Genomic DNA, 25,158 nt, shown 5'->3' with positions numbered 1-25,158 from the left:
ATTAACATCAGGAGAAACAAACCCCAACTGTCAGAATGAACATGGTTCAGTCCTGGATGGGATTAATAGCAGAATCCAACCCCTGCAGTCATATGTGAACTCGCTGGAGTCTCAGCACGTGGGAAAAACTGGTGGTTGATATGAAGTGTTATACATTATCTCTTTCTGTTTCAGATTTACAATTTCTCTTTGTGTGTTACTGGCAGGAGAGGCTATAACGGAGCCCAGTGACTGGGTAACGAGCTGCACTGAGTCATTGGCCTGTGTTACAGACCGGCTCGTTGGACCTGCTCATTTCGTGAACTCGCTGGTGTCTCAGCACGTGTGATGACTGAGTGAATCCCTTCCCACACACGGAGCAGGTGAAAAGTCTCTCAACCAATGGGCATGCGTTGATGTGTCAGCAGTTCATTTCTGCTTTGAAAGCTCTTCTCACAGTCACTGCATGAAAAGGTCACTCAATAGTGTCAACAAGTTAATGTTTCAGAAGGTGGGGTGAATTAGTGAATCCCTTCCCACACACGGAGCAGGTGAACAGTCTCTCCCCAGTGTGAGTGCGTCGATGTCTCAGCAGATCATTTCTTATTTTAAATCTTTTCTCACAGTCAGAACATTTAAAGGTCACTCAGTGTGAACTCGTTGGTCTGACAGAAGGAGGGATGACCGAGTGAATCTCTTCTTTCACACAAAGCAGGACAACGGCCTCTCCCTAGTGTGAACTCGCTGGTATTTCAGCAGATTAAATTTGCTTTTAAACCTCTTCTCACAGTCAGAACATTTAAAAGGTCTCTCATCAGTGTGAACTCGCTGGTGTGTCAGCAGGTGGGATGACCGAGTGAATCCCTTCCCACACATGGAGCAGGTGAACGGCCTCTCCCCAGTGTGATTGTGTCGATGAGTTTCCAGCTCTGAAGGGTAACTGAATCCCTTCCCACAGTCCCCACATTTCCACGGTTTCTCCGTGGTCCGGGTGTCCTTGTGTCTCTCCAGGTTGGACGATCAGTTGAAGCCTTGTCCACACACAGAACACGTGTACGGTTTCTCCCCGCTGTGAACGGTGCGATGTTTTTTCTGGCTGTGTAACTGGTTAAAGCTCTTTCCACAGTCAGTGCACTGGAACACTCTCACTCGTTGTGTGTGTCTCGGTGCTTTCCCACTCACACTGATGTTTGAAATCTTCTCCCATGGATCGAACAGACAAACATTTCTCCTTCCACATTCAAAGGCCGATGATATTCAGTTCCTGATGAATCGAGTGACTCTGTCAGATCTTGACGTGATCTTTGGTTTGAGTTTCCCTCTGCAAATCCTCCCCTGTAAAAAGAGTTTATAAAAGTCATCACTGTAAGTACAGGATAGAAATTCAGATCAGATAACTCTACTTTGTATGGAACATTATTTCCTCTCTCATTCCTCAAAGCTGTAAATCCCCGTCCCACACACTCTCCCTCCTCCCTGTGCTGAAATCCAAACCCATCGCATCATCTTTCAGTGGCCCTAAACCGTGAGTGAAAGGGTGAGAGAGGAATGTGAGAGTGAGTGTGAGAGAGCGCGAGAGTGAATGTGAGAGTGAGTGTGAGAAAGTGTGAGTGTGAGAGAGTGTGAGTACAGCAGTGGGCTCGGTGTGGAGAATGAAGTGGGGCAGGTGGAGCATGTTTCAGTGGGGCAGCAGTGATCATAATCTCATTAGGTTTAGAACAGTTATGGAAAAGGACAAGGGGACAGTCAAATGTGAAAATTCTTAACTGGAGGAGGGCTAATTTCAGTGAGTTAAAAAGGGATCTTGTCCAGGTGGATTGGAATCAAAAATTGGCAGGCAGAACAGTAATTGAACAATGGGAGGCCTTCAAGGAGGAGTGGGTTTGGGTACAGAGTGGACAGATTCCCACGAGGAGGAAAGGAACGGCATCCAAAGCGAGAGCTCCCTGGATGACTGAAGATATAGAGATCACCATTTCCCCATCATTTACAGACGCTCCCTGACCGATCACCATTTCCCCTTCATTTACAGTCGCTCCCTGACCGATCACCATTTCTCCTTCATTCACAGACGCTCCCTGAACGATCACCATTTCCCCTTCATTTGCAGACGCTCCCTGATCGATCACCATTTCTTCTTCATTTGCAGACGCTCCCTGACCGATCACCATTTCTCCTTCATTTACAGTCGCTCCCTGACCGATCACCATTTCTCCTTCATTGACAGACGCTCCCTGACCGATCACCATTTTCTCCTTCATTGACAGACGCTCCCTGACCGATCCCCATTTCTCCTTCATTTACAGACGCTCCCTGACCGATCCCCATTTCCCCTTCATTTCCCGGCGGGTAGTGAGGGGGGGATAATGTTCACTGTTTTATATTCGGGTCTGGGGCCGCACTCGGGGTTTGTAAAGCCTGAGCCTGGGCCTGAGCCCGGACCCGGGCCCCGGGGTTTATTGAGCCTCTTGCTCCGATCCTCTGACCTGCACCGAACGCGCTCCTCCCGCAGCCTCGACTGGCCGCGCATGCTCAGAACACACTGACCGGTAATGAGTCACTACTGCGCCTGCGCACTGGGCTCCACTGATTCAGATAGGGCACAATCTGAACCGCGCTGCATGCTGGGTGCTGCAGCCTCCATTGATGATCATAATCTCAGGCCGAAAAGCAAAAACATTTGAAGCAGGAAGAGCGCGTTTCGACCAAGGATAATAAAATAAACTGAAAGCCCAGCCCTTCGTGCCATTTAAACCGGCACAAACACACAGCATAGAAGCCCCCCCCCCAACTTTGGTGAAGTCCCGATAATATTTTTTTCATTAACTTTTATTTCGTTTTATTAATTGTTGCAACTGACGGGTTCAATTAATGTTTATTTTCCAACTGCACCTCAGGACCGCCAGTTTCACCATTAACCCCGCCCTGGTGATTAAGGAGATATCCCGACCAATAGGAGCAGCAGGAATTTATCGGAATTTCCTGTAATGAGTGGGGTGCCACAGGGATCAGTGCTGGGGCCTCAACTATTTACAATATATACTCATGGCTTGGATGAAGGAACAGGGTGTCTTGTGGCCAAATTTGTTGATGATACAAAGAAAGGTGGAAAAGCAAGTTGCGATAAGGACACAACTTGTCTGTAAAGAGATATTGACAGGTTAAGCGGATGGGCAAAAAATTGGTGGATGGAATATAATGTGGGAAAATGTGAAGTCATCCACTTTGGGAAGAAAAATAAAAAAGCAAAATATGATTTGAATGGAGAAATACTACAAAATGCTGCGGTACAGAGGGACCTTGGTGTCCTCATACATGAAATATAAAAAGTCAACATACAACTGCAGCAGGTAATCCGGAAAGCAAACGGAATATTGGCCTTTATTTCTAGCAGGATGGAGTATAAAAGCAGGGAAGTCATGCTACAACTCTACAGGGTGCTGGTGAGACCACATCTGGAGTACTGCGTACAGTTCTGGTGACCTTATTTAAGGAAGGGCATACTTGCATTGGAGGCAGTTCAGAGAAGGTTCACGAGGTTGATTCCGGGTATGGAAGGGTTGTCTTATGAGGAAAGATTGAACAGGTTTGGTCTGTAATTATTGGAGTTTAGAAGAATGAGAGGAGATCTTATTGAAACATACAAGATTCTGGGGGGACTCGACAGGGTGGATGCTGAGAGGTTGTTACCCCCTCATGGGGGAATCTAAAACTAGGGGGCATAGTCTCAGAATAAGTGGTCGCCCATTTAAGGCGGACATGAGGAGGAATTTCTTCTCCCAGAGGGTTGTGAATCTTTCGAATTTTTTACCCCAAAAAGCTGTGGAGGCTGAGTTGGAAAATTTTTTTGATTCGCAAGGGAGTCAAAGGATATGGGGAAAGGGCGGGAATGTGGATTTGAGGTAAACATCAGATCAGCCATGATCTCATTAAATGACGGAGCAGGTTCGAGGGGCCGAATGGCCTGCTCCTGCTCCTATCTCTGATGATCTTATGGTCTTATGGTAAATTGACTGGAGGGTTGAGAGAACAGTTGGTCCTCCAACCAATCGGAGTGTGTGAGGGGCGGGAGTTGCGGCACCGAATGGGCGGGTCTAAGCCCAGATGTCCCTCATTGACTGAAGCATCATTTTAAAAAAATAATTTATCTTCAGCTCCAGGAGAAAACACGACCTTTCTGTTGTGGCTTGAAACAGATGAAACCAGATGAGGTGGAGCAAACATTTCAACATTTGTTGGAAAAACACATTAATTAAGAACAGCCAACATGGATGATTTGAGATAACTCGAGTATACTGATAAGGGAATGTAGTGGATGTTGTGTAGATGGATTGTGAAAAGGTGTTTGATAAGGTGCCGGACAGGAGACTTGTTGATAAAATTAATACCCACGGTATTAAAATGAATGGGGCAGTGTGGATAGGAAGTTGTGTAAAGGGCAGAAAACAGAGAGTAGTGGTTAATGGATGTTCTTCAGACTGGAGGGATGTCAACAGTGGTGTCTCCCAGGGTCAGTGTTGGGACCATTGCTCTTCCCAATATAGAGAATGACTTGAGCTTGGGTATGTGGGACACAAGGTGAAAATCTCTAGATGACGCCAACATTGGCAGCGTGGGGAACTGGGAAGAGGAGTGTCAGTGACTTCATTGTGACGTTCACAGGTTCGTAAACAGGCAGGTGAAATTTAACGCAGAGAAATGTGACTGGATGCAATTTGAGAGGAAGAAAAATGAGATGAAATGTACACTAAATGGTCAAAGTTTAAAAGGAGACGAGCAGAGAGACTGTTAATTAGACTCATAGAATCAAAGAAATTGATGGCACAGAAAGAGGCCATTCGGCCCATCGTGTCTGTGCGGGCCGAAAAGAGCTATCCAGCTTAATCCCACTTTCCAGCTCTTGGCCCATAGCCTTGTAGCTTCCGGCAGTTCAAATATTCTTCAAATGCGATGAGGGTGTCCGCCTCAACCACCCTTTCAGGCAGTGAGTTCCAGACCCCCACAACCCTTGGGTGAAAGAATTTCTCCTCAGTTCCCCACTAATCCTTCTACCAATCACTTTAAATCTATGCCCCTGGTTATTAACCTCTCTGCTAAGAGAAGTGGGTCCTTCTAATCCACGCTATCTGGGACCCTCATAATTTTGTTCACCTCAATTAAATCTGCCTTCAGTCTCCTCTGTTCCAAAGAAAACAACCCCAGCCTATCCAATCTTTCCTCATAGCTAAAATTCTACAGTCCAGGCAACATCCTTGTCAATCTTTCTTGCCTTGTATAAAATGTCTGCTATATGAAAGTCGTGACATTGATCAAAGTCCACGTTAAGTTTTCTTGCCATTTGTGTCAAGATTTGGAAAAGATCTGCTGCCTGACACTTTAAATATTGCCGACCTTTAACTGTAGCTCACAGTGTCTGAACAGTCACTGTTATCATTATCCTTTTATGTATCTCCTTGTACTCCACCTCCTTAACAGCACAAGCTGATCACAGCAATGTTTTCTTCAAATGGAATCCCAGTGTGAAAAAATGCACAATTTCAAAGCGAAGCATCATATGCAGGATTGGAAGGAGAGTGTGAGTGGAGATAATTGGCTTGGATCAGTGATTTCTTGAGCATGAAGACATTCATTATCTGAAAGAAGCACGGAGATGAGATTTTTGTCTATATTTATCAGTATAGAAAAGAAGAAGGGAGTTGAGATCCTTTTGTCTATTCATCCTGCTATCTACAAAATCCTTCGCCTCTCAATGCCCAGCATCTTTCGTTCCAACTCCTTGCTCTGCAGGGAAGTCTTGGTTTCATTAATTCTCTGTGTTTTCAGCAAACATCTAATTCACCTCGCAGATCTGGCCGTGTCTTCTACTTATAAGTCATCCCATCGTGTTGACATCATGTTAGCAACTCAAGATAAGCTGTTTTATGTTGATGGAATGCATTCGAGTCAGTTTTCTGGATCAATATGTCGAGGAATCTACAAGGGAACAGGCTATTTTAGATCTAGTATTTTGTAATGAGACAGGGTTAATTTGTAACCTTATAGTAAATGAACCTCTGGGGAATAATGATCATAATATGATAGAATTTGATATTGAGTTTGAAAGTTTGAGAGTGATGTCATTAAGTCGGAAACTAGGGTCTTAAATTTAAACAAAACCAATAATGTAGTTATGAGGATTGAGTTGGCGAAGGTAGTTTGGGAAATTAGATTAAAAATATGATGATAGATAAGCAATGGCGAACATTTAAAGAAATAATTTATAATTCCTCAACAAAATTACATTCCCTTGAGGGTTAAAAACTCCACCGGAAAAGTGGTCCAACCTTGGTTAATTGGAGAGATTAATGATATTTTAGGTTAAAAGAGGCTTATAATGTTGCCAAAAAGAATAGTAGGCCTGAGGATTAGGAGAGTTTGAGAAATCAGCAAAGGATGACCAAGAAATTGATAAATATGTCTGAAGGAAGAGATTAGCGAAAGTAAACATGGGTCCCTTGGAGACAGAGACAGGAGAATTTATAATGGAGAATAAGGAAATGGCAGAGACGTTAAACAAATATTTTGTATCTGTCGTCACAGTAGAAGACACAAAAATCATACCAGAAGTATTGGGGAACCAAGGTTCTAATGAGAGTGAGGAACCTAAAGCAATTAAGATTAGTAAAGGAAAAGTACCGGAGAAATTAATGGGACTAAAAGCTGACAAATCCATTGGCCCTGATGGCCTACATCCTAGGGTTTTAAAAGAGGTGGCTGCAGAGACAGTGGATGCATTGGTTTTATCTTCCACAATTCCCATGATTCTAGAAAGATCCCCATTGATTGGAAGGTACCAAATGTAACCCCTCTATTCAAGAAAGGAGGGAGTGAGAAAAGAGGGAACTACAGGCCCTTGAGCCTGAAAATAGTAGCAGGGAAATTGCGAGAATCTATTACGAGGGGCGTGGTAACAGGGCACTGAGAAAATCATAATATGGTTAGGCACATGCAACAAGTTTTATGAAAGAGAAATCGTGTTTGACAACTCTATTAGAGGTTTTGAGGGTTTAGATAGCAGGGTAGATAAGGGAGAACCAGTGGATGTAGAATATTTGGATTTTCAAAAGGCATTCGATAAGGTGCCACACAAAAGTTTGTTGAACAAGATTAGGGTTCATGGGATTGTGGGTAATATATTAACATGGATTGGGGATTGGTTGACTTGCAGAAAACAGGAAGTCGGAATAAACAGGTCATTTTGGGGTTGGCAGGTTGTAACTAGTGGGGTGCCGTGAAGATCAGTGCTTGGGCCTCAGCTATTTACAATCTATATTAATGACTTAGATGAGGAACCGAGTGTAATGTATCCAAGTTTGCTGATGATACAAAACTAGGTGGGAAAGTAAGCTGTGAGGAGGATGCAAAGAGGATGCAAAGTGAAACAGACAGGATAAGTGAGTGGGCTAGAAGTTGGCAAATGAAGTATAAAGTGGGGAAATGTGAGATTATTCACTTTGGTAGGAAGAATAGAAAAGCAGAATATCTTTTAAACGGTGAGAGACTACGAAATGTTGGAATTCAGAGGGATTTGTGTGTCCTTGTACACGGATCACAGAAAGTTAACATGCAGGTGCAGCAAGCAATTAGGAAAGCAAATGGTGTGTTGGCCTTTATTGCGAGGTGGTTGGAGAACAAGGATAAGGAAGTCTTGCTGTAATTATATAGGGCTTTGGTGAGACCGCATCTGGAGTACTGTGTACAGTTTTGATCTCCTTAGCTGGGAATGATACACTTGCCTTAGAGTGGGTGCAACAAAGGTTGACTAGATTGATTCCTGGGATGAGAGGTTTGTCCTGTGAGGAGAGATTGAGCGAATGGGCCGATATTCTCTGGTGTTTACAATGATGAGGTGATCTCATTGAAACATATAAAATTCTTCGAGGGCTTGACAGGATAGATGCTGGGATGCTGTTTCCCCTGGCTGGAGAGTCTAGAACTAAAGGTTATAATCTCAAGATAAGGGGCCAGCCATTTAGTTCAGAGATTTCTTTGCTGAGAGGGTTGTGAACCATTGGAATTCTCTACCCCTGAGGGCTGTGGATGCTGAGCCATTGAATAGATTCAAAACTGATGCAGATAGAATTTTGGACACGAAGGAACTCAAGGGATGTGGGGATAGGTCGGGAAAGTGGAGTTGAGGTCGAAGATCAGCGTTATCAAATGGCGGAGCAGGCTTGAGGGACTGAATGGCCAACTCTTGCTCCTTTCGCTGATGTTGGTCCGCTGGAAAAGCAGAACTTGCCAGCTGTTTTAAAACTTTTAGCCTGAACAGGGACTTGAACCCTGGACCCTCAGATCACTACCTGTTTTAAAAGTCTGATGCTCTACCGACTGAGCTATCCAGGCTCGTTGTTTGATTGGTTTCCATCAGACAGATTCATGGTGGGACTCAGAATTATCCCTGTCGATGTCGAATTCGGGGGAGTATCTCTTTTCTGCAATTTTCAGCAACGTGTTGAGGAGAATCCTTGTTTCTGTTGAACATGATGTAAGAAACATGGACAGCGAACTCGTGAGTTTACAATTCTTCTTGTTTGTACAAAATGTCTTGTCATTCGTTAGCAGCAATTTAAAAAATACACTTTACCCAATGGTTCAAAAGCTAAACTTGTTCCACACGGGAGCTGGGAAATGCCTCTCGACATTTCAGCCGATCAACAATTGAAAGCCGAATAATTTCACCCGTTACACCGTGACACCAGGCAGCAGATTTGCCTCCCGAATTTTCCCTACACGACACTTCAAACCGATGAATATCTGCTTCACGGAAAGAAGAATTGTGTTTTTGGTTCTTTAGATTTAAAGATGTCGTGCCGGCCGCTTTACCATTTCAGCTCTCGCCAATCGCCCCCTCTCCCTCCTATAAACAAATAAACTCTCACCTGCTATTGCAAGACGGGAGGCCCGAGGAGTCTCAGTGCCCACATGGGGACATGAAGAAGTCGATGTGTTATGGAACCGGTTGTACCTTGAACTCCGGTCAAAATGTTTAGAAGGTTCAACTACTTTCGATGGCGCTGGAGCTCACAACCCCAGCATTTCTCGAGTGTATAATTATTGTAGAAATAACGCGCGCTGACCGATTGCTCCACTGGAGCCGCGCACGGTCTGTGTCCCCAGTGCTCCCATCAAACAGCTTCATCCTCGGTCTCTCAATTATCACTTCCTGATCTTTCCCACACAGAAGCCTCCAAACAAGAGGCGATTCGTTAAACATCAGCAGTGACCTTTAAAAGCCGTGGAATCTGAAACAAAACCCCAGACGATAAGACCTTTTAATTATATTATTATTATTAACTTAAGGACAATTATTTTCATGCTACTTTGAGGATTTCGGAAATTGGGAGCTGAAACTAAGAAACTCTCTCTGGGCTGTCGGTGATTGGAGAGATGGGCGTTATTTCATTTGAAAACCGAGGCTCTGAACTTTCTGACGGAGAAGTGTGAGAGAAGATTGTGGTTAGTGGCAGTTGCCGGGGAGATCCAGAGGAGAGGGAGAAAAGTCAAAGTCACAGCTGTGACAGCTCAAGTGCTCTGCTTATCTGTAATATTTAGAAAGTAATGTACAGCACAGGACAAACCAGTTTGGTATCGGTTATCAAAAATACTAAAAGGCGGATTTGTGAAGAGGGAACGGATTTAACCGCCAGACCGTAATCATTCCCCATGAATCTGAAGCGTCTTGGGGAAAATGGCAGTGCGAACTGTTCTGTTCGTGTCATGACTTGAAAGACCCTCCAATTCCCGACAGTATATTTGAACGAGTTGTGCAGTAAAACCGCGATAGAAGCCGCTTTGCATTCGTCAAACGTGCAGGTGACGATATTGGGGTTGATCAGGGTCGATTTCAATTATTTGAAATCTCTCCATGTGACCCGAAGATTGACGGCAGAATCGAGTTTTTCCTGTAAGTCCTGAATTGAAGGGAAAGGCGCAACAAGCAGGTCGGAGAAATGAAGAGCAGAAAATGTGGGTGAAACTTGCACGAGTGAAAATCCCTGTATGTTGGAAGACTCAGTCCCCAGTGGTGGAGAGGATTGGGATTTCAAGCTGTCTCACAGCTCACACACTCACCATTGGCTCATTTAATCACCTTCAACAACTCGAATACATCAACACTTAATCTTCTATACACAAGGAAATACCAACCTTTTCTCTGTAACTTGTCCGCATAATTTAACCATTTTAGCCCCGGTATAATTCTGGTGAATCTGCACTGCTCCCCCTCCAAGGCCAATATATCCTCCCTGAGGTGTGGGGCCTAGAACTGAAAGCAGGACTCGAAATGTGGTCTCAGCAGAGTTTATATAACTGGAACAGAACTTCCACCCCTTTGAATTCCAGCTCCCTTAAGATAAAGGCTAAAGTTCCATTGGCCTTTTGAATTATTTTTTGTAACTGTCCACTGACATTTAGTGATTTTGTACTTGGACCCGTAAACATCTTTCCTCCTCCACAGTTCCCAGCTTCTCACCAGTTAGAACATATTCTGATCTATCTTGCTCAGGTCCAAAGTTCACACTTCCCCATATTGAAAGTTTGAACAGACTGGGGCTCTTTTCCATTGGAAAGAGAAGACTGAGGGGTGACCTGATGTGGGACTTTAAGATTATGCAAGGGTTTGAAAGGTCAGATGTAGATAAGGTGTTTGCAATTTTGGCGGTGAGGACTCCAAAACCTTTTTTTTTATTCGTTCGTGGGATGTGGGCGTCGCTGGCGAGGCCGGCATTTATTGCCCATCCTTAATTGCACTTGAGAAGGTGGTGGTGAGCCGCCTTATTGAACCGCTGCAGTCCATGTGGTGAAGGTTCTCCCACAGTGCTGTTCGGAAGGGAGTTCCAGGATTTTGACCCAGCGACGATGAAGGAACGGCGATATATTTCCAAGTCGGGATGGTGTGTGACTTGGAGGGGATCGTGCAGGTGGTGTTGTTCCCATGTGTCTGCTGCTCTTGTCCTTCTAGGTGGTAGAAGTCGCGGGTTTGGGATGTGCTGTCGAAGAAGCCTTGGCGAGTTGCTGCAGTGCATCCTGTGGATGGTACACACACTGTGCACCGGAGGTGAAGGGAGTGCATCTTTAGGGTGGTGGACGGGATGCCAATAAAGCGGGCTGCTTCTTCCCTGATGGTGTCGAGCTTCTTGAGTTTTGTTGGAACTGCACTCATCCAGGCAAGTGGAGAGTATTCCATCACACTCCTGACTTGTGCCTTGTAGACGTCGGAAAGGCTTTGGGGAGTCAGGAGGTGAGTCACTCGCCGCAGAATACCCAGCCTCTGACCTGCTCTCGTAGCCACAGTATTTATATGGCTGGTCCAGTTAAGTTTCTGGTCAATGGTGACCCCCAGTATGTTGATGGTGGGGGATTCGGCGATGGTAATGCCGTTGAATGTCAAGGGGAGGTGATTAGACTCTCTCTTGTTGGAGATGGTCATTGCCTGGCACTTATCTGGCGCGAATGTTACTTGCCACTTATGAGACCAAGCCTGGATGTTGTCCAGGTCTTGTTGCATGCGGGCTCGGACTGCTTCATTATCTGAGTGGTTGCGAATGGAACTGAACACTGTGCAGTCATCAGCGAACATCCCCATTTCTGACCTTATGTTGGAGGGAAGGTCATTGATGAAGCAGCTGAAGATGGTTGGGCCTAGGACACTGCCCTGAGGAACTCCTGCAGCAATGCCCTGGGGCTGAGATGATTGGCCTCCAACAACCACTACCATCTTCCTTTGTGCTAGGTATGACTCCAGCCACTGGAGAGTTTTCCCCCTGATTCCCATTGACTTCAATTTTACTCGGGATCCTTGGTGCCACACTCGGTCAAATGCTGCCTTGATGTCAAGGGCAGTCACTCTCACCTCACCTCTGGAATTCAGCTCTTTTGTCCATGTTTGGACCAAGGCTGTAATGATGTCTGGAGCCGAGTGGTCCTGGCTCCAAAGTGAACCCAAACTGAGCATCGGTGAGCAGGTTACTGGTGAGTAAGTGCCGCTTGATAGCACTGTCGACGGCACCTTCCATCACTTTGCTGATGATTGAGAGCAGACTGATGGGGCGGTAATTGGCCGGATTGGATTTGTCCTGCTTTTTGTGGACTGGACACACCTGGGCAATTTTCCACATTGTCGGGTCGATGCCAGTGTTGTCGCTGTACTGGAACAGCTTGGCGAGAGGCGCAGTTCGTTCTGGAGCACAAGTCTTCAGCACGACAGCTGGGATAGCCTTTGCTGTATCCAGTGCACTCAGCCGTTTCTTGATGTCACGTGGACTGAATCGAATTGGCTGAAGACTGGCTTCTGTGATGGTGGGGACATCGGGAGGAGGCCGAGATGGATCATCCACTCGGCACTTCTGACTGAAGATGGTTGCAAACGCTTCAGCCTTGTCTTTTGCACTCGCGTGCTGGACTCCGCCATCATTGAGGATGGGGATTTTTGCAGAGCTTCCTCCTCCCGTTAGTTGTTTAATTGTCCACCACCATTCACGACTGGATGTGGCAGGACTGCAGAGCTTTGATCTGATCCGTTGGTTGTGGAATCGCTTAACTCTGTCTATAGCATGTTGCTTCCGCTGTTTAGCACGCATGTATTCCTGAGTTGTAGCTTCACCAGGTTGGCACCTCATTTTTAGGTACGCCTGATGCTGCTCCTGGCATGCTCTTCTACACTCCTCATTGAACCAGGGTTGATCCCCTGGCTTGTTGGTAATGGTAGAGTGAGGAATATGCTGGTCCATGAGTTGCCACAGTTTTGCCCATTCACCTAATCTATCAATATCACTTTGTAATTTTATGTTTTCATCTACACTGCTTACAATGCCAGCAATCTTTGTGTCATCGGCAAACTTAGATATGAGACTTTCTATGCCTTCATCTGAGTCGTTAAAAAATATTGTGAATAATTGAGGCCCCAAGACAAATCCCCGCGGGTCACCACTAGTCACATCCTGCCAATGTGAGTACCTACCCATTCTCCCTACTCTCTGTCGCCTTTCGCTCAGCCTACTACCTAACCAAGTCCGTACTTTTCCCTCGATTCCATGGGCTTCTATCTTAGCTAACATTCTCTTATGTGGGACCTTATCAAATGCCTTCTGGAAGTCCATATAAATAACATCCATTGACATTCCCCTGTCCACTACTTTAGTCACTTTTTCTGGAGGTCATCCACTTTGGATCAAAAAAGGATAGATCAGGGTACTTTCTAAATGGTGAGAAGCTGGGAACTGTGGAGGGCCAGAGAGATTTAGGGGTCCGTGTAAAGAAATCACTTCAAACTAGTATCGGTAAAAAAAAACGATGATTGGGATGTTCGTAACGGCTGGTCAGCTGACTTGCTTAAAACACACCATAATGTTGTAATCGTGGGTTTGATTCCTGTATGGGCTGTTAAGGGGCTTTATTTTGGGTTTTCGGAACTTTTAAAACCCAAGCTTCACAAACAGATTCACAGACAAATTCATGGGGACAGTTTTTTGAATAACATCCATTGTAACTTTACCCCTGGGCCGGAGAAACACGTCTTTCTTTTGATTTGTCTTTCTCCGGTTTGCAGAGAAATGTTTAACTCGCGGCCTGTTCCCATTAATGATCATCAGCAGCAACAGACAGACAGAGCGGGTCTGACCGCCCCGAGATGTGGAGAAGGCATCAATTCAGGACAAATGCATCAAATCAAATGTTCACCCGGCACCGAGAGAAACAAAACCAAGAGAAAGAGGCAGAAGGTAACAGAGAAATAAAAACCAAATACAGACGATAGAAATATTTCCCATTCTTGATGTCTCTCTAATCCATCCCCAATCCTTCAGTGGCGGGGATCAAATTTCTCTGTCAATAAATGCGAGAATGGACCCAAAGAAAAAGAAACTAAATAAACAAAAACTGCCGAACCCGGGATTAAACCAAGGACCTTTAGATCTTCAGTCCAATGCAATTCCAACTGAGTATTTGGACCCCAGAGCAAATGCAACTTTGCGCCATTGTCTTCCAAGAAAATAGAACCTGTCCGAAGCCCTGCTCCTCCTGTTCATTACCGCACTTCATAGATAAACATCGCACTCATATATGCACACCCACAGTTCATATATAAACATCGCACTCATATATACACACCCACAGTTCATATATAAACATCGCACTCATATATACAATCCCACAGTTCATATATAAACATCGCACTCATATATACACACCCACATTTCATATATAAACATCACACTCATATATACACACCCACAGTTCATATATAAACATCGCACTCATATATACACACCCACAGTTCATATATAAATATCGCACTCATATATACACACCCACAGTTCATATATAAACATCACACTCATATATACACACCCACAGTTCATATATAAACATCGCACTCATATATACACACCCACAGTTCATATATAAACATCGCACTCAAATATACACACCCACAGTTCATATATAAACATCACACTCATATATACACACCCACAGTTCATATATAAACATCACACTCATATATACACACCCACAGTTCATATATAAACATCACACTCATATATACACACCCACAGTTCATATATAAACATCACACTCATATATACACACCCACAGTTCATATATAAACATCGCACTCATATATACACACCCACAGTTTATGAAACATCAGCGCACTCATACTTACACTCCGAGTTTATAGGAGGGAGATTGGTTCCGACCGCCGCTTGGGCTCTCGGAGTGGGAGAGGCGGAAGCAGCATGGGCCGTACAAACTGTGGATCTCATTCTGAACACAAGCCGATAGATCATCCTGTGAAATTACATCGTACTTGTGTATGAGGAAGGGTAATGGGCTCTGAGAAGGGTTCAGGGAGTCTAATGGCTTCTTAGTGGCGATCCGGTGGGGCAAGGGGATCCCAGAGAGGGGAAGAGACTATTAGAGCGTATCAGAGAGTGTAAGGGGATCTTAGAGAGGGGAAGAGACTATTAGAGCGTATCAGAGAGTGTAAGGGGATCTTAGAGAGGGGAAGAGACTATTAGAGCGTATCAGAGAGTGTAAGGGGATCTTAGAGAGGCGAAGGGAGTGTCAGAGGGTATCAGAGAGCGTAGGAGGGCTCAGAGAGGGGAGGGAGTGTCAGAGGGTATCAGACAGTGTAACGGGATCACAGAGAGGGGAAGGGAGTGTCAGAGGGTATCAGAGAGTGTAAGGGGATCTTAGAGAGGGGAAGGGAGTGTCAGAGGGTATCAGACAGTGTAACGGGATCACAGAGAGGGGATGGAACTGTCAGAGAGTATCACAGAGTGTAAGGGGATCTCAGAGAGGGGAAGGGATTGTCAGAGGGTATCAGACAGTGTAACAGGATCTCAGAGAAGGGAAGGGAGTGTCAGAGGGTATCAGACAGTGTAACAGGATTTCAGAGAAGGGAAGGGAGTGTCAGAGGGTATCAAAGAGTGTAAGGGGATCGCAGAGAGGGGAAGGGATTGTCAGAGGGTATCAGACAGTGTAAGGGGATCTCAGAGAAGGGAAGGGAGTGTCAGAGGGTATCAGAGAGTGTAAGGGGATCTTAGAGAGGCGAAGGGAATTTCAGAGGGTATCAGAGAGCGTAAGAGGGCTCAGAGATGGGAAGGGAGTGTCAGAGGGTATCAGACAGTGTAACGGGATCACAGAGAGGGGATGGAACTGTCAGAGAGTATCACAGAGTGTAAGGGTATCTCAGAGAAGGGAAGGGATTGTCAGAGGATATCAGAGAGCGTAAGAGGGCTCAGAGAGGGGAAGGGAGTGTCAGAAGGTATCAGACAGTGTAACAGGATCTCAGAGAAGGGAAGGGAGTGTCAGAGGGTATCAAAGAGTGTAAGTGGATCTCAGAGAAGAGAAGGGATTGTCAGAGGATATCAGAGAGTGTAAGGGGATCTCAGAGAGGGGAAAGGACTGTCGGAGGGTATCAGAGAGTGTAAGGGGATCTCAGAGAGAGGAAAGGACTGTCAGAGGGTATCATAGAGCGTAAGTGGATCTCAGAGAGGGGAAGGGAGTGTCAGAGAGTATCAGAGAGCGTAAGTGGATCTCAGAGAGGGGAAGGGAGTGTCAGAGGGTATCAGAGAGCGTAAGAGGACTCAGGGCGTAACAGTGGGTAAGGAGCATTTTGCGGGTATCAGAGAGTGTAAAGGGCGCTGACAAGGTTCAAAAAGGATAATGGACTCTCGGACCATATCGGAGAAGATGAGGAGCTCGGGAGAATCAAATCAGGTCTCCGGAGGTATCAGAGAGGCGAATGGATCCAGAGTTGTCATCTTCTAAATCTTACATTTTGAAGGCATCAACACACTTAATAACAGCAAAAAATGAAGCCGGTTGAACCGATAATCTGTCCGTGTCCCATGTGGAGGGAATGAGAAGATAGAATCGGGAGGGGCTGGATATTTGGCAACGCTCACGGTTTCCTTTCACACAGCTCAGTGTTGTGTCTGTTCATATAACTGGATTTCATGAACTGGAGATAAGAGGTCGCACTTTGGACCTTTTATCACCCAGTTTGAGAAATAAAACACGAAACGCCCAGCGTGGGGCTCGAACCAACGACCCTGAGATTAAGAGTCTCATGCTCTACCGACTGAGCTAGTCAGGCGGCCTTCAATGTCTTTTCCCATCCTATTATTGTAGAGAGGCAGCTGTTGATTTTGTTGCAGGGGTTCAGTTTGTCTGACAATCCCAGCGTCGCTCCTTCTGCACACTCGCTTTTCATTCTGGAGTCAGACTGATGCCTTTTACCCGTCCTCCAGCACCGCGCTGAGCAGGAGAGGAACATCGAGACAGGAGAAGGCCACTCAGCCCCTCTTCCTGCTGTGCCATTCAATTAGATCATGAGGTGGTCTGTAACTCAACTCTGTTTCCCCGCATTGGAAACATATCCCTTGGGACCCGAACCGAAAAAAGATCTGTCAATATCAGTCTTGTAAATTTGAATTGAGCCTCAATCCACATCCTTTTGGCCGAGAGAGTTCCAGCTTTCGGCCGGATTTTGTTTGGGAAAGTGATTCCTGATTTCTCGCCTCATTAATCGAGCACTAATTTCAAGATTAAGCCCCCTCATTATGCATTCCGCCAACAGAGAAAGAGGAAAAAAGGCCGCCTTAAGCGGAGATTGAACAAAGGATCTGTGGATTTTAATTCTAACGCTACCCCATCTGAGCTATTTCTGTATTCTGTACATGCAATGTTTTATTTTTCTTTGAAAATCACATAAATGTCGATGCGATTTCCCTCTCGGTGAACAGAGTGCTTCGGAGTAATGAGAGCGAACAAACCGTGGATCTGATCCTTAACACAGACTGGTAGATCCACATGTGGAATTAAATCGCACTTGGGTAGCAGAGAGGTTATTGGCTCCTGAGAATGAACCAGGGAGTCTAAGGGTTTATTAGTGTGGATCCGGTGGGGCAACGGGATCCCAGAGGCTGTCAGGGAATCAAAGGGCTTCTCAGGAGTTATCAAGGGGTGTGAGGCTATGAGGTATCAAAGAGTTTACGGCACTCTCAGAAGTTATCAGAGAGGGCAAGGGACTGCCAGATGTTATCAAAGAGGGCAAGGGACTGCCAGATGTTATCAGAGAGGGCAAGGGACTGCCAGATGTTATCAGAGAGGGCAAGGGACTGCCAGATGTTATCAGAGAGGGCAAGGGACTGCCAGATGTTATCAGGGAGAGTCAGGGTGTGTCAGTGGGTAAGGGGCCCTCCGAGCGTATCAGAAAATGGAAAGGGCACGGAGGAGGTATCAAGATAACAGAGAGGGAGAGAAAACGCTCCTGAAACCCGGGACTGAACCCTTTAGATCTTCAGTCTGACTGAGTTATTTCGGTGTTATGGACATCCCGGAAATTCACTCGAAGGTCTGTCAGAATCGCAACAAAACTCTTCCTACAATCGCAGACTCTAAACCTCCACCCAGGACTTTCAATGGTGCAACTTTGATGAACTTCTGCTACTTTTTAATTTGTTCTCAGCAGTAACTGTTCACATCCTTTATCTGGCCCATGACATGGCATCTCGAAGAAAATGTCGATTGCAGCTTCACTGAAGCGGGGGACGCTTTGCACTCGTGAAAAAATCATACGCGAAAGAGACGGTTTGATCGAGGTGACACCAGGCCAGAGCAAAGGTCAGTTAATGTTTGCCGAGTGGCGAGAGGGAGAATTTGGAACTTCTGTGCGGTTGCACTGTGACTTTCACAGATCTGCTTGGAGCGATATTCCCTTGAATTCATCACCTACAGGGACAATTTGATTCTCAGTTCCGGTTTTCTCCTGGTGCGCTTCTGAGATATAAAAAAATGAATGGATGATATCAACCTGAAACTCGTCACGGACACGCTACAGACTCAAAGCTCAGCACAACTCCAATCTGTTTCAGTTGGAAATTGTTTCCCAGGGATGGACAGTAATGCGCTGTCTGAGGCTGCATTCGCTGCTTTCCGCCGGCAGCGGGTGATTGGAGAAAGCGGGGCCGGACAATGTCGCTGCTGTCACGGCCTCACTCACTCGGGGAGCTGGGGAAGCAGCGAAAAACTGATGGGTTTGATGCTGCGTCAAAAATGCGGCTGAGAACTGCTTTTGTTAACTGAGGCAGCGCTGCAGGATCCTTTAACGATCTCTCACAAATAAACTGAAACCTGTCGGAAGGTGAATAATATTTCACTTTAATCGTGAGCCCTCCTTTTGAACCTTGTCTGTCAGGAAGTATTTCGATCACCTTCAAGCCATTCTCGGTTTTTTGGATATTGTTCAGATACCTGTTATCCAGCGGCAGGTGGAATATCAGCCGCGCTCAGCTGGCAATGTTTCCGGTACATTTTTCTGTGAACAGAACACACATTTGAAACCTGGAAATGCGAAACAACGAATTTTAAGGTAAAAGCTCCCTATTGTCCCCGGGTGGGTTCGAACCACCAACAATTAACAGGCGAACGCGCTAACCAATTGCACCACAGTGCACACAGCAGTGGCCTTCTTGAACCACTAATTCACCGAGCTAACGTTTCAGCTTGAAGCGACCAATGTCACAGCTGTCTCACCATCAGTTTACTTTTCCAAAATAAAGGGTGTGCAGTTTGCACGAGTGAAAATCGGTGCCGTCTTCTTTCTGAACATCAAACTCCCCTTGCCCCTAAATGCCTGTATGTTGGAAGACTCGGTCCCCCAGTAGTAGAGAGGATTGATTTTTCGAGCTGTGATTCACCATTCTCTATTCCAATATTGCAGAAAATGAGATGAGATGAAATGAGCAGGTCCAACGAGCAGGTCTGTGACACTACACGGTGTCTACAAAGTTGTCTCTTGCACTTACAGTGAAGCGGACGGCAGTTTTCACTCTTAAACCAGTAACTATGATGTTAAGAAAGTATGTGGCCGAGAAAGACTTGATTTCAGCGCGGTGACACTGGGCCAGAGTAAAGTTGTGATTGCCGAGTGGCGAGAGGGTGGATTTGGAACTCCTGTGCGGCTGCGCTGCGCATTGTCCAGATCTGCTTGGAGCGATATTCACTTCAATTCATCACTTTCAGGGACAGTTTGATTCTAAGTTTCTTTTCTCTGGTGCTTGGTGAGATTTCAAAATTGAAAGCGGCCCGTGCTTACCCCAAACTCGTCACTTACACGCTGACAGATACAAGGCCCTCACACTCTTCACTTCAGTGAGATGAAAACCGAGAGCGATTTCACGGTCGAATACAATGGCGAACAAAACTCATTCAATGAAAGTGCAGGTCATTGAGGGGCCTTTAAAGTCCTGATTGTTTGAACTGAACTTCTTCCCAAAGCGTTTGAGAGTCACGTGGGGCGATTTGGGGACTTCTTTTCCCTCTTTGCAAAATCTTCAACCACAGTTCAAGATCAAAAGTCGAGGGCAGAATGAGACGCCTTCCTGAAAATTGGGAACCAGAGAAGCAGATTTGAGTGCAAGGTTCTGTTTATTGAGAAAAAGCAGATAAAACATTCATCCCGGAACGATCCAGAATCCGATCAGCTCGAAAAGCAACTGTTACCCCGTGATTTGAACACTCAGCCTTCTGGTGGCGGAATAAATAATGTAGATAGAAGCAGGAAGTTGAAAAGTGGGAATTGATGGATTAAGTGAGTGGGTAAAACTGGGGCAAATAGAGTTCAATGTGGGGGAGAGCGAGGTCACCCACTTTAAATCTAAGATCAATCAGAGTATTTTCTAAATGGTGAGAAGCTCGGAACTGTGGAGGAGCAGAGAGATTTAGGGGTCCATGTGCAGAAACCGCTACCAACCAGCGCACAGGAACAAAAATTAAACAGCTGAATGTGCCGTTCTTCCGGCCGGTTCGTTCATTTGCATAGAGTATACCGTAATATCATGATCACGGATTCGATTCTTGTAATTTACTTTATTTATTTCGGGTTTTTTAACTTTAAAACCCAAGCTTTACAAACAGGTCCACAGAGAAATTCACGGGGACAGTTTATTGAATAACATCCATTGTAACTTTACCCCTGGGCCGGAGAAACACGTCTTTCTTTTTATTTGTCTTTCTCCGGTTTGCAGATAAACGTTTAACTCGCGGCCTGTTCCCATGAATGATCATCAGCAGCAACAGACAGACAGAGCGGGTCTGACCGCCCCGAGATGGGGAAAAGGCATCACTTTCGAATAAAGTGCATCAAATCAAATAGTCACCCGGCACCGAGAGAGACAAAACCAAGAGAAAAAGGCAGAAGGTAACAGGGAAATAAAAACCAAATACAGACGATATAAATATTTCACATCCTTGATGTCTCTCTATTCAATCCCCAATCCTTCAGTGGCGGGGATCAAATTTCACTGTCAATAAATGCAAGAATCGACCCAAAGAAGAAGAAACTAAACAACCAAAAACTGCCGAAACTCGGGATTGAACCAAGGACCTTTAGATCTTCAGTCTAACGCTCTCCCAACTGAGCTATTTCAGCCCCACATCAAAGTGTTCCTTTATTTCATTGTCTTGGAACAAAATATAACCCCAGGTGGAATTGCCCCCTCCTGTTCATTCCTCAATTCATATAAAAACATCGCACTCATGGAGATACACCCACGGTTCATATATAAATATCACACTCATCGATACACTCCCACAGGTCATCTATAAATATCGCACACAAATATACAAACCCACAGTTGATATATAAAAATCGTTGTCAAACAGACACTCACAAAGTTTATAAATCAGCAGCGCACTCATATATCCACACCCAGTTTGTTGGAGGGAGAAAGGTACCGACCGCCAATGGAGCTCTCGGAGTGGGAGAGGCGGAAGCAACAGCGACCGAACAAACTCTGGATCTCATCCTTAACACAGACCGGTAGATCCACCTGTGAAGTTACACCGCACTTTGATATCAGGGACGGTAATGGGTTCTGAGAAGGCATCAGGGCGTCTAATGGCTTCTCAGTGGCGATGCATTGGGGCAAGGGCATCTCAGAGAGGGGAAGGGGCAGTCAGAGGGTATCAGAGAGTGTAAGGGGGCTCAGAGAGGGGAAGGGGCAGTCAGAGGGTATCAGAGAGTGTAACGGGGCTCAGAGAGGGGAAGGGGCAGTCAGAGGGTATCAGAGAGTGTAAGGGGGCTCAGAGAGGGGAAGGGGCAGTCAGAGGGTATCAGAGAGTGTAACGGGGCTCAGAGAGGGGAAGGGGCAGTCAGAGGGTATCAGAGAGTGTACCGGTGCTCAGAGAGGGGAAGGGGCAGTCAGAGGGTATCAGAGAGTGTACCGGTGCTCAGAGAAGGGAAGGGACAGTCAGAGGGTATCAGAGAGTGTACCGGTGCTCAGAGAGGAGTAGGGACAGTCAGAGGGTATCAGAGAGTGTAACGGGGCTCAGAGAGGGGAAGGGGCAGTCAGAGGGTATCAGAGAGTGTAACGGGGCTCAGAGAGGGGAAGGGGAAGTCAGAGGGTATCAGAGAGTGTAACGGGGCTCAGAGAGGGGAAGGGGCAGTCAGAGGGCATCAGAGAGTGTAACGGGGCTCAGAGAGGGGAAGGGGCAGTCAGAGAGTATATTGAGATCTCGCAGAGGCGAAGGACTGCCAGAGGGTATCAGAGAGTGTAAGGACGCTCAGAGCGTATCAGTGGGTGAGGGGCACTCAGCGGGTATCAGAGAGTGTAAAGGGCGCTGACAAGGTTCAAAGAGGATAATGGACTCTCTGAGGGTATCAGAGAAGATAAGGAGCTCAGGGAGAATCAAAGAGGGTAAGGTGGGCTCAGGAGGTATCAGAGAGGCGAATGGATCCAGAGTTGGCGTCTTCTAAATATTACACTTTTGAACCATCAACATTTTTAATAACAACAAAAATGAATCCTATTGAAACGGTATCTGCCGTGTCCCATGTGGAGGGAATGAGAAGATAGAATCGGGAGGGACTGGATATTTGGCAACGCTCACGGTTTCCTTTCACACAGCTCAGGGTTGTGTCTGTTTATATAACTGGATTTCATTCACTGGAGATAAGAGGTTGCACTTTGAACCTTTCATCACCCACTGTGAAAAATAGAACACAAAACGCCTAAGGCGGGGCTCGAACTCACGACCCAGTGATTAAGAGTTTTAACTTTTGTGACTGAGCGAGCTGGGCAAGGTGCAGTAATTCGTCCCATTCTATTATTTTAAAGAGGCAGATTTTGACGTTGCTGCAGGGGTTCAGTTTGTTCGACCATCTCAGGGTGGCTGCTTCTGAACACCCGCTTTTCATCAGTCAGTCTGAGGCAATTTACCAGTCGTCCAGCCCCGCGCAGAGCAGTATAGGAACATCGGGACAAGAGAAGACCATTCAGCCCCTCGAACCTGCTGCCCCATTCAATTAGATCATGAGTTGATCTGTAACTCAACTCCAGTTCCCCACCTTCGACTCATATCCCTTGATAACCGAACCCAAAAAAGATCGATCAATATCAGTCTTCAAATTATGAATTGAGCCTCAATCCACATCCTTTGGGATGAGAGAGTTCCAGCTTTCGGCCGTATTTTGTTTGCTAAAGTGTTTCCTGATTTCTTGCCTGAATAGTCCAGCTCCAATTTCATTTTGGATTCGGCCAACAGAGAGAGAGAAAAAGGCCGCCTTAACCGGAGATTGATCCTTTAACGGTCTCTCACAAATCAACTGAAACCAGTCGGAATGTGAATCCCATTTTACTTTTCCAAAATAAAGGGAGTGTCATTCATTGTGAAAACAGTCTGATGTCGCTCACTGCAGAAATATCCATGTCAGAGTGAACGAGCTCGCCTGCAACCTTCGAACTTTGTCTGTTAAGAAGTATTCCGATTTCCTTCAAGCCAATCTCGGTTTTTTTGGGGTATTTTTCAGATGCCTATTCTCCAACCGCAGAATAAATGGTGGAAAATCAGACGCACTCCGCTGGCAATGTTTACGGTACTTTTTCTTGTAGACAAGACACACATTCGAGCCCCAGAAATGCGAGACAATGAATGTTAAGGTAACAGTTACTCACGTGTCCCCGGGTGGGTTCAAACCACCGACATTTTATTCAACAGCCCAACGCACTAACCGATTGCACCACAGAAAAACAACTTTGTGGTTGCTAAAGGGTTAATTCACCGAGCTGAAACTTCAGCTTGCTGCGATCAGTATAACAGTTATCTGACCATCCGTTTAATTTTCCAATATAAAGGGTGTGACGCTTGTACGAGTGAAAATCTGTGCTGTATTATTTCTGAACATGAAGCTCACCTTGCCATTAAACACCTGTATGTTGGAAGACTCGGTCCCCTCGTGGTCGAGAGGATTGATTTTTCGAGCTGTGATTCTCCATTCTATATTCCAGTAATATTCAGGTTTGCTGAAAATGAGTTGAGATGAAATGAGCAGGTCCAACGAGCAGGTCTGTGACACTACACGGTGTCTACAAAATTGTCTCTTGCACTTACAGTGAAGCGGACGGCAGTTTTCACTATTAAACCAGTAATTATTATGTTTAGAAAAAATATGGCCGGAAAATACTCGATTTCAGCGCGGTGACACTGGGCCAGAGTAAAGTTCAGTTAATGCGATTGCCGAGTGGGGAGAGGGTGGATTTGGAACTCCTGTGCGGCTGCACTGCGCATTGTCCAGATCTGCTTGGAGCGATATTCACTTCAATTCATCACTGACAGGGACAGTTTGATTCTAAGTTTCTTTTCCCCGGTGCTTGGTGAGATTTCAAAAATAAAGGCGACCCGTGCTCACCCCAAACTCGTCACTTACACGCTGACAGATACAAGGCCGTCACACTCTTCACCAGTGAGATGAAAGCGGAGAGCGATTTCACGGTCGAATACAATGGCGAACAAAACTCAATCAATGAAAGTGCAGGTCATTGAGGGGCCTTTAAAGTCCTGATTGTTTGCACTGAACTTCTTCCCAAAGCGTTTGAGATTCAGGTGGAGCGATTTGGGGACTTCTTTTCCGTCTTTGCAAAAGTTTCAACCGCAGGTCAAGATCAAAAGTCGAGAGCAGAATGAAAGGATTTGCTGAAATTTGAGAACCAGGAAAGCTGACTTTAGAGCAAGGTCCTGTTTATTGAGAAAAAGCAAATAAAACATTCATTCCGGAACGATCCAGAATCCGATCAGCTCTCAAAGCAACGGTTACCCCGTGATTTGATCACGCAGCCTTCTGCTGGCGGAATAAGTAATATAGATAGAAGCAGGAAGTTGAAAAGTGGGAATTGATCGATTAGGTGAGTGGGTAAAACTGCGGCAAATAGAGTTCAATGTGGGGGAGAGCGAGGTCATCCACTTTAAATCGAAGATCAATCAGAGTATTTTCTAAATGGTGAAAAACTAGGAACTGTGGAGGAGCAGAGAGATTTAGGGGCCCATGTACAGAAACCGCGACCAACCGGCGCACAGGAACAAAAATTAAACAGCCTAATGTGCTGTTAGTAGAGCCGGTTAGCTCATGTGCATTGAGCATATCATAATGTCATGATCACGGATTCGATTCTTGTAATTTGCTTTATTTATTTCTGGTTTTTGTAACTTTTAAAATCGAAGCTTTACAAAAAAAAACACAGACAAATTCACGGCGACAGTTTATTGAATAACATCCATTGTAACTTTACCCCTGGGCCGGAGAAACACGTCTTTCTTTTTTTTGTCTTTCTCAGGTTTGCAGATAAACGTTTA

The 25,158-nt window shown here is 45.6% G+C and overlaps 1 long non-coding RNA gene and 3 other non-coding genes across 4 annotated transcripts in view; all 4 read right to left on the bottom strand.

The window, feature by feature from the left end:
• The window catches only part of LOC137310834 (uncharacterized), a 227,062-nt gene that overhangs the window by 85,115 nt on the left and 116,789 nt on the right, over positions 1 to 25,158 (bottom strand). The window lies entirely within an intron of this gene.
• trnak-uuu (transfer RNA lysine (anticodon UUU)) lies at positions 8,280 to 8,364 on the bottom strand. Its single transcript is given in 2 exon segments — positions 8,280 to 8,315; positions 8,328 to 8,364. It is a non-coding gene; the product is annotated as a tRNA-Lys (tRNA).
• Positions 16,549 to 16,621, bottom strand: trnak-cuu (transfer RNA lysine (anticodon CUU)). Its single transcript has one exon. It is a non-coding gene; the product is annotated as a tRNA-Lys (tRNA).
• Positions 20,887 to 20,959, bottom strand: trnaf-gaa (transfer RNA phenylalanine (anticodon GAA)). Its single transcript has one exon. It is a non-coding gene; the product is annotated as a tRNA-Phe (tRNA).

This window comes from Heptranchias perlo, unplaced genomic scaffold (genome assembly GCF_035084215.1).
Source record: "Heptranchias perlo isolate sHepPer1 unplaced genomic scaffold, sHepPer1.hap1 HAP1_SCAFFOLD_282, whole genome shotgun sequence".
NCBI classification, from domain to species: Eukaryota; Metazoa; Chordata; class Chondrichthyes; order Hexanchiformes; family Hexanchidae; genus Heptranchias; species Heptranchias perlo.
This window is presented reverse-complemented; position numbering and strand designations above follow the sequence as displayed.